Source organism: Topomyia yanbarensis, chromosome 3, assembly GCF_030247195.1.
Source record: "Topomyia yanbarensis strain Yona2022 chromosome 3, ASM3024719v1, whole genome shotgun sequence".
Classification (NCBI taxonomy): domain Eukaryota; kingdom Metazoa; phylum Arthropoda; class Insecta; order Diptera; family Culicidae; genus Topomyia; species Topomyia yanbarensis.
The window spans coordinates 168,881,894-168,892,787 of NC_080672.1; positions in this window are offsets into that span (position 1 = coordinate 168,881,894).

Consider the following 10,894-nt stretch of genomic DNA (forward strand, 5'->3'; position numbering starts at 1 on the left):
CCAGGTATCGTGAAAATGTTTTGCTTACTTAGATACATCGAAGTGATAACCACCCAAAACTGGCAATGAGCCATATACCATATGAACAAATTCGTTTAAAGGAGCAAACCATTTTTTCAAATTTTCTGAAAATTGTCTCCCAGCTTTACTACGATACTACGATAACTCCGAGGCACGGAGAGCCGAGTCTCATATACCAATCGGATCAGCTTGACAAATTGTGACAATGCCTGTATGTGTGTGTCTCTATGTATGTACACTAATGTCGTGTAATTATCTTAGCAATGGCTGAACCAATCATAACGAAACTAGTTTCAAACGAAAAGCCTTATGTAACCATTAGACGCTATTATTTTTGTTTTTGGATATGTTATTTACTTTCTGTCAAAACACGACATGTTTTAGGCAAATAACTTTCAAACAGAGCAATTAGGTCATGTTATTGTGCATTGAATTAGAAACAGTGTTTCAAATAAACCACACATTTCATACCAAGGAGCCTGTTTCCAAAGGAGCGGTGGAAACCAATCATTGTTATGCACGTTTCTGGGAGTGAGTAAAAAAATCAAAGCAATCCAAGTGGGTTTTGACTCTTTGGTTTTCACTCCTGGTTTTGGCTCCTCCTGTCCACTCCGGTTTGTGATTCTTGTTCTGTCGCCGCTTATAGACCGAATTTAATTTCAAACTTTTGCTAACAGGTCTTCAAGATTTGTATGTTTAATTTCTCAATTATCCCAGCAGAAGGTACAGGGTGCGCCAGCTGGATGTATCCTTTTACAACATTGAACAACTCCGCCATTTTTTAGCCGTTTTCAGAAGTAAACAAGTTTTTTAAGATATTTTATGCCATTTATTATAAACCAGGTTTATTATTCAACGTCGATTAAATAACCACCCCCATTTGATACACAAAAAGCAGTTCTTTTGCGGGCTTTTTGTATGACATTAGACAGCATTACGGGCTTAATTGCAGCAATTTCAGCTCGTATATTAGCTTTGAATTCGTCAAGGTACTTAGGATTGCTAGAATACACTTTACTTTTCAAGTAACCCCACAGAAAAAAGTCTGGCACCGTATCCGGAGAACGAAGATGCCATTCCATATTACCATTTTTTGAGACAACGCGTCCTGGGAATTTGCTCTGCAAGTACTTGATTGCGGTGTGGCAAGGTGCCCCGTCTTGTTGAAAATAGAAGCTTTCAGACCTTTTTTCTGCATTTGTGGACAGACAAAGTGCGCTAAAATCCAACGGTAGCGTGCGTTGTCGATGGTCTCTCCCTCTTTGAAAAAATAAGGACAGATAATTGTTTTGGAGCACACTCCGGCCAAAACAGTTACTTTCTGGTCGTGCAGTGGTGTTTGATGTATAACGTAAGGATTCTGTGTCCCCAAAATTCGACAATTTTGTTTATTTACTCCGCCGGAAAGGGTGAAGTTTTCACTATTGAACGATCGTTTTCAATGTAAAGCGCTACGATTTCAGCGCGTTCTTTTGATGTAAATCGATTTATAGCTAAAATAGCACTAAATGACCTTCGAGGTCTATCGAAAAGAAGCTTTCGCCATGATCCGTTTTGCTTTTGTGTTTGATAAAATGAAAATTGAAAATCTAAATTGAGCTCGGGCTTTTAAACTGTATGCTGGAATTATAATCTAGCAACCTGTTTTCACTCCTTGGCGGTTTTCACTCCTCAGGAGCCAAAAAAACCACGAGTGATGAAATCATGGATTTTAATGATTTGTCAAACTATGGTTTTTTCAACGCATACTGATTGGAGTGATTTTTGAAACACTGATTAGAAAGCGTATAAAATACCTTTCTAACAAACTAAAGATTGGCAAAATCCGTCCTTGAACGGCGGTGATATCAAACATTTTATATTTTTTTCCTACGTGCCAATTTTCAATACCTAGGAATGAGACCGTTACATAAAGGGTATTGCTTTACTGGTGTTTTATAGGCAAAAGTAAACCGATGTATAACATCGTATGAAAACACATCTACATAGTTCAAGAAATACGATTCGGAATTTTGTGAATTTACTCAAAAATGAAGAAGCTAATTGCCAAAAATGAATATCTCAGAAAAATTTGACTAAACTGGGTAATATGGATGTTTGAAGAAGAAAATTTTGTAAAGAGTTATTCCACGTGCACTTTTTTAAACTCATCATATCTCTATTTAATTTTGAATGAAACATGTGTTCAGATATGTCATTTGGCAACTAAGAATGCATGTTTTGTGATAATAATATTAAAAATGCATAAATTTAGTATTGTTATATTATCGGAAATGCATATTAATTGCATTGGTATTCACTTTTATAAACAATACGGGATCGAAGTCCAAAAATATTCACAAATTAGATTCGGGAAAAAAGTCATCAAAGACTCCCTGAACCCTCGATGAGGTATGCTAGTAAAATGATTCTTCTAACTTATTGCGAATATTTCAGTTATCAATATATGGTCAATGCTGAGAAAACTTCAACTGAAGTTTCAATAGCAGTCACAATTAGTAGAGAGGCGGTGGATAAATCAGTATCCGTTTCTTTTGTGTGCTCCGTTTTTTAGAAGTAAATTGGGGAGGATTACAATCAGAATTTATGCACTGTGCATATAGTTGGTCCGACTACATTTTTTCCATGCACATTACCATGTAGTAACAAATGAGTTGTACTGAAAACACCAAGGTACCCGTACCGGTCAATGGTACCAAAGACATATGTATTTATTTGCCAACAATTAAGACTTGTAATTTCAAGAATGTTTATGTCGCAGAAACAGAATTTATGTCCAAAGACCGTTTTTTGGGCCACCTGCTTTTCCAAGACTCTGAATACTTATTCTATAGTTTGAACCATTTTTTTCGTGGTATTGGTATATGTGGGTCTCAGCGTTCCATATCTCCGGGAAAAAAAATCTAAGCGATACAATTCGCAGGCTATAAGTATAACTGGAAAGAGATTGTAATCGAATGAATGGGCGGTGTTCGTGCTATTGACAATAATATATTTGCCAATAATATATTATCTACCTGTCTCATTCACGAAGTATCTACCTGTCTCATTCACGAATTGCGTTCTCTATCTGTCGCTCTCTGTTTAAGACTTTATATCAGTTTACTATTTGCAATTACGCGTAAAAATACCGGGCCAGTAAATTCTATTCTGTACACAAGTCCTAAACATACGTGTTTACTAATTCTATCAATCTCTTTATGAGTGTCTTACATTATCATCAATTGAAGCGAACTTTTTACGCAGGAATATGAGACAAAATATTTGTAGTTACTTCTTTATATCAAAACGTCCCAAGTCCTAAACATACGTGTTTACTAATTCTATCAATCTCTTTATGAGTGTCTTACATTATCATCAATTGAAGCGAACTTTTTACGCAGGAATATGAGACAAAATATTTGTAGTTACTTCTTTATATCAAAACGGCACTATGGGACGTTTTGATATAAAGAAGTAACTACAAATATTTTGTCTCATATTCCCTCACTTGAAGCAAAATTCAGATATCTGTGACCAAAATGGCATCTTTGAATTCCAAACAAGATGTACGATACAGTTCACTGATCACTAATTAAGGTCTATCAATAAAGCAAAAAAACCAAGATAACCTTAAATGACACCATCAAGAAAAAAAAAGAACGGAAACGAAAAGCTGAAATACAAAAAACAATGGGAACACTAGAAAGTGCATTGAATATTAATCCATTTTTCAAATAATAGGATTTTTACCAAAGTTCCAGAATTTTGGTTGGGTTCTCAAATTTGCACAATTCGATTTATTCATTTACTTTATATATTCCTTTTTAAATTTTGATCCATATACTTATTTTTTCAGTAGATGCATTTCATAGATTTTATACACTTTGCTTATTTTATTCATTTAGAATATTTGATTTGAATATTTGATTTTATATACATGATCATCTTGTTTTATTGATTTATATCATTTAGCATTCCTTTTATGCATTTTCCACATTTGAGTTCATTTAATCTATTTCATTCGTTTCATTATTTGGACTTCTGATAAATATATTTATTTGATGCATTGTATTCATATCACTCATTTAACTTATTCTATTAACTGAATTTTACTCAGTTTTTCAGTTCATACATTTTATTTGGTTCTTATATTGTAAAAATTGGGACTAATTTTTTAGTATTTTATCCAAGTTATGAATTTGGCACAATTTATTTCATGCTAATTATTTTATAACATACTTAATACTGCTTTTTCATTTCAATCATTGAAGTCACGTAATTCTGTTTACATTTCTTCTTTTTACACATTTTAACAATTCTGTTCATTTTGTTTATTTTTTTTTTTTTCATTTTATTGATTTTTAAAATTTCACCTGTGCGATGGTTATATGCAGATGCCTTGGTCCAGGATTCAACAACACCAACACTTGATGCAACACCAGTGATATCGTCTTATCGTTTCCGTCGAAATATGTAATGTTTGGAAGTTACCTAATGAGAGGTCGACTGTACTTGACAGCGAATGAGATGCGGGCAGGCAGTTTTACTATGGTGCGAAGAAGCTAAATAAACTAAAACAACAAAATAATTTTATTAATAGATGACCTTTAGAATATAGATGTATAATAGTAAAATTTAATGAACCGAATTATTTACGGAACACATTCAATTCGGCTCAGCAATTTCCCAACAGCCGCGTAGTCAGCAAATTTGAAAACTGATATCTCAGTTAAGTGAGATTTGTTTGGTGATTTTCGGAAAAATATTTTCCGAGTATCAGCTATGAAACGTCACTTTAACTAAGATCTTAGCTAAAAAATTATTTAATGAGATCTCAGCTGTTGAAATTTCGGCAAAAGATGAGAAAAAAGCTGAGAAACGGTAGAAAAAAATAACTGTGCAATAAATAAATGTATGTGTACAAATGCACGGAAAATGATTACGATGTGCTGTTTTAAGGTTGCACAGAGAATGCGCAAAATTCGCAAACGAAAAAAGCAGTTTTTTCCACACCGTATGTCAGATCTTCATAAAAATCAATCAGCAGTACTGTAACAACATTCTACATACGCTGATTGATTTTTATGAAGATCTGACATACGGTGTGAAAAAACTGCTTTTTTCGTTTGCGAATTTTGCGCATTCTCTGTGCAACCTTAATGTGCCTGGCTAGTGAGTTTATCACTAACTTTTTGAACACGGCAAAGAACAACTACAGGCAAAGGTGGTAATTTTATTCTGCATCCCGTCAAGAGATCCTGATAATCTGGGCTACCGACATCATCCATATTATCCCTTTTATTTAATTTGTTTATTTCATTTTTTTTTATATTGTAAAAACAATATAAATTGCCGAAACGTGGGATAACATAAATACACATTGCATTGCATGACTAAAATCACCAAAAATCTATTGGAAAAAAAATCGATAGCTTAACCATTTATTTGTTTTATTCATTTCATTTATTTATTGTTTTAATCATTTAATTCATTTTATTCATAGTTTTCATTTCATTCATTTTAATACTTTATCAATTCTGTTTAGTCGTTCCTTTTTGATATTGTCTTATTTTTCAGCTGATCTAATTTGATTTATGTATTTTATTGATTTTATTTATATTGATCATTCCACTTTTCTGTGTGAATATTTCATTTTTTTAATCATTTGTTTTCTATATTGATTATTTAATTTCATTAGTTTTGTTGATTTTCTATAGATTAATCAGTTTATCCAAGGTTTTATTCGAGTAGGACTCCAAACTGTGTTCACTTCGAGTTGAATGCCTATTTCGCATAAATTCTGCAAACTCATTAATAAAAAGTGTGAGTGTAACTGTGTAAGAAATGCTTCATCTCACTGCTGGGTGGATGAAGTCGGTTTCTATGACTAAAGCATCTGACAACATAACAGATAAGATAACGCACTGATTGTTTTTATAAGAGGTTTCCATTATTATTTTATATCGATCGAATTCCTTAGTGAGTGTTCAGTAGCCTAGTATTTTATGTGGGAATTTCAAAGTGGAATTTCATCTGTGAAACATTCCCAATCCCAGCAGAGCTTTTTGATTTATTATTTCGAACAATTAAGGGGCCATACATAAATGCGTTGCATTTTGGGGGGTGGTGGGGTATACCAAATTTGTGACGAAGTGTTACGAGGGGGAGGATGGGGTCAGAAGCTGTGCGACGTAGCATTAAGTTGATTTTCTTTGACAGACTTAAAAACCCATTGATTAGAGACAACAATTTAAATACACACAAGTTACTTTTCACGCGGTTTTGAAGATGGAAAAGATTTTGAATGCAGATTTTATTTGCTACATTAGTTTGCTAATCCTTATAATTAGTAGACTTAGTTTGTTAGCTGAAGTAAATTTTCTCTTCGCTTTCGGAATCAATAAAACAAAATTTAGTAGTAAATTGGCAGCTGCAGGATTGTGAACAGAGCGAACTTCTTTTCATACTCTATGACATGTAAAATTCAAAACAACACTGAAATGGGCTTGAAATGTACGCTAAAATTTTGTACTTAAAGGAATTGTAAACATATTGATATTTTTCATTCCCGGTCGTGTTGTGGGATTTAGAAATGCTACGTTATTTACAAGGGTGAGGTTAGAATTTTGTGACGAAATGCTACGAGGGGGAGGGAGGAGTCGAAAATCACTGAAAAAAGCTACGTCATTTGTGTACGGCCCCTAACTGGTATACACTGACATTCTCTTTGTTGCTTCATTTTAAATACGTGTTAAAGTGTTTTAAAATCATGTTCGATAAATTTAGAAAAATAAGTCAAGTAAGGACCTAAGGACAGGTTCGGGAGTGGTTCAGTTCTAGATTCATAATTTTGACAGTTCTATAATATAAAACTGAAAATGTTAAAACTAGAACTTACTCTCACAGCAGCAGTTTGAGTGGGTGTTCTTTTTAGTTTAAGATTTATGCCATTAAGCGTAACCGAACCGAAAAATTATATTTCCCTTAATTTATCCACTCTGAATATCTGTTCTACTCTATGTATTTAAAACACAGTACTAAACGTGTTTTAAATTAAGAAACAAACAGAACGATGGTGGTGTATACCAATTTAAATGTTAAAACAAAACTGTTTAGAATTATAAAACAAACCGTTATATTTCTAGTTCCACATTGAAGCACCTTTACAAAATAAAACGCTGCAGAACATGCACTAAGTTGATTATTTTAGTTTTAAACTGGAACCGTAAACCGGTACACAGTAATTTATTACATAATTTCATTTGTTTGGCCGTTTGTCGCTCGCGACAGATAAATTTCTCTCCAACAGTTGTAAACAATTTGGCGCGCTCTTTCTGAAACAAACCATCTCCTGGAAAGCTTGACAAGCATCGCGAGATACGTTATTCAATCTGTTAGATCATATTGTTGGAAGAAGACTCTTTAATTCCCGCGGATACTGAGTAGGTAAAATTGCCTACGGGCCCTTTATACAGCGGTATATTGAATTCAGAATGGTAACGAAATTGGAGCGTACTGTTAAGTGGAGCCGCATGCAGAGCAGGACTCAAGCTAGGATGGTGGCTACCTACATCCATACATACATTTCGTTTGTTTGGCCGTTAATCGAATAGAAAATACTAAAGATTGTTTAGCTAAATTCCTTAGTGCATCATTGAAATTTTAATAGGAAAATGAAATTTTATATTTCGTGGTTGAGCTGAATATATCCTTTGGCGAGTGTGGCCTTCCTCATTACAGTCCCCAACATGAAGCTACTATTTTTGAAAATATTTTCTAGATAGACCATTTTTGGTGGATAGATCAGCTAAATAATGCCAATCAGCTAGTGAGATCACAAATCTTGATAGCTTCTGGTTTTCCTAGAGTTTTTCAAGAGTTTTCTGAAAACTTTCTATATTTTTTGCTTAAGCAGTCGTTCTCAAGACTATCTATATTTTTTCGACAATCAGTAAAAAAACGACAAAAACAAGACAAAAACGTTTTTCAATAAAAATTCAGCTATTCTACGAATAATTATATCTTTCGATTGTGCGTGAAACAAGCTCTTGGTTTCTGTACTGATATTACACCGATCCATAAACAAATGTTATACTTTTTCATAAAATATGCCGTTGGGGTAAGTTGGCTGTGACGCACGCGGGGTAATTTAACGGTACTATTTACAGTACAAAAGTATCCATCAAATATTCACTCCAAAGTAAGAGTATATTTTTCTTGTGTATCTCGCCAATGCAGGGGATACTTACTTTGGCAAATCGCTTGAAGAATTTCGAAAATTTGTTTTTTAATATGAAGTACGCATCAAAATCATTTCCATTCGATTACTTATATATGTATTACTAATATCCCATACATATCGTAAGTTGGCAGGTTTTCTGCGTGACATATATTTGTCAGCCCGGTGACAACTTGACAGATAGTGCTTGTTTCATATATGTACCACTAATTTGATGGTGGCGCTAGTATGCCTTCTCCGTACGAGTACCACGAACAACGAAACGAAATAGTTACAAGAGAAAAGCGTGTTTCGTTACGTGTGTTATGAACGCCGTCAATGTAGCAAGAACAACATTTAGAAAATGCGTATTCCAAAATGTGGATAAAGAAAACAATTATTAGAGAATAAATTTATCCCTAACTGGAAACTGTCAGCAAGGTACATAAATCTTATTATAAATTTAACTGGAAGTCGTTGGTTTTTTTTTATTGTTGTGTTAAGTGTGTAATCGGTAAATCATTTTTGTTTTTTGTCAGAGAAATGTGACCAATGAAAGTAAATCACCAAGCGTAACAATTTGTGAACATATGACATCTTGTTTCAAATTGATTAAGAACGTCAAGAATTCTAGAATTTTGTTTGGGAATATAAACGAAATATGTGATAATATCATATCTACACAGTTAGCAAAATTTGTTTTGGATAGAATTTGTGAGCTTCTACCAGAATTCTGGCAGCAAACCGGTAGTGCCCGGTTTTAGCAAGAATGCTGCCAGGAGTATACAATTATGTTCGACTCTTGCCAGAGTTTTGTTCGACTTTTTCAATAATTCTGTCCAAAAGATTTTGCGATGGTTTTGGTACGGATTCCTTCAGAATTCATTTCGCATACTACTCAGCTCCAGCCCGACAGAAAACTAATTAAACGGTGTCTAGCGGAGGATTTAATGTTGGTTCGATCCCGAAGATTTTCGGAAATTTCATTATAAGTGGAAGTGACTCGATTTTGAAAGCCATCTTTCTATTTTTCTTGGATTTTTTAGATCCAAAATGGAATCTATGTTTCTGTTAATGACTGTTATGGACAGTTTCTAATTTGAGCAGCGAAATAAATTTGGTGATAGAAATGTTTAAATTGTTCATTTTTACAGATATAGAAAATAATAGATGGAATGCGCCTTTTTTAAATTTTGTTCCATTCGAGCCGCCATGACATCACCAAATCACCACAAAATTTGCTTATAAGTTCAATATATGGGAGCTGTCAAGTTGTCCCCGGGCTGATATTTGTCTATAGAAACGAAGACAATGCAACAAACACTTTGATATAACAATAACAAACAATAAAGAACAAATTGGAATATTTCCAATCATTGTCAGCGATAATCCAATAGCGCAGTTTATATTCGTTATTTGTTGCTTCCGCGTATATTGACAATCTGAAATTTGCAACAATCTGTTATTTGTTTAAATTTATCCTTCCGAAACAATACAATAATGTGCTGCTACTTAAAGTAGATTTCCAGGTTGAAATTAACGAAAATCTGTGATTTATTAAAAATCTCGACAAACAGATGATTACGGCCTAAAAGCCAACTGTCAAAATCCACTTTGAATGGAAATTCTGGACAAACCGTTACACGCCAATCACAAATATTGGCAGTAAACGAAAAAGAAAAGTTTTCTCTTTCATAAACTGTTGTGAACTGTGTTCGACTAGTAACGGTTTGTCCGGAATTTCCATTCAAAGTGGATTTTGACAGTTGGCTTTTAGGCCGTAATCATATGTTTGTCGAGAAATAGTCTTTTGGAAACATAATCCAAAATTCTGCAATGTTTCAGAAAATTGGAGGATGTGGCAAAACGGCCAGCCAGCGAAAGCCGTACCAAAAAGAATCCGCAAATATTTTTTCGTTATTCTGCATGAAGGCAGTCCTTCCATCATCAGTGCGAAAGTGATAAAAGCCGATGTCACGTTTCAAGCTATCAGTATTTCATATTAGATGCTGAAGGGAAAGGTTGTATCTTTTCATTTCGAAATATTCATCTGATGTAAGAAACGTGCGGCTGGAAGAAATGGCAAACCTTTTTTGCAGCTGACTAGCTGACAGCTGAGCCCTTAGTTATTTTAGTACTTTTCATTCCATAGCACGTGTGTTTGTGGATCCCACAAATAGTCCATTTCTGGATTCCACCAATGATCCTTTTCAGGACCCCACATACAAAATTGTTAATTTGAATGATTCCCTTAAAATGGTTCCTTTTAGGACCCCAAATATAGAACATTTCAGAGTTAATGTTAATTAAACCACCGATTATATAAAGGCACATATGTTGAACTTTACGAATAATTTGATTTATGACCAATTATTTTGTTATCGCGCTTGCAAACATTTGATTTGATAGCAGGTATTTAAAGATAGATGTAAGGTTTTGTTTGTGAGCATCATTAATTGAAGTTCCCATTTCATGGATTTGAATAAAACTTTTTTAAAACTTGAATTTATCACACTATAGGTTATCGATTTTAATTTAAAAATTCAACAATTATCTCTAGTGAAGAATAGCATGCCTGTGTGTAGTTCTGAAACAGTCGATGGCATTAACGGGTTTTAATTTGGCCACGGATAATATTGCTTGCTCATAAAACTGGCTGCATTTTTAATGTCA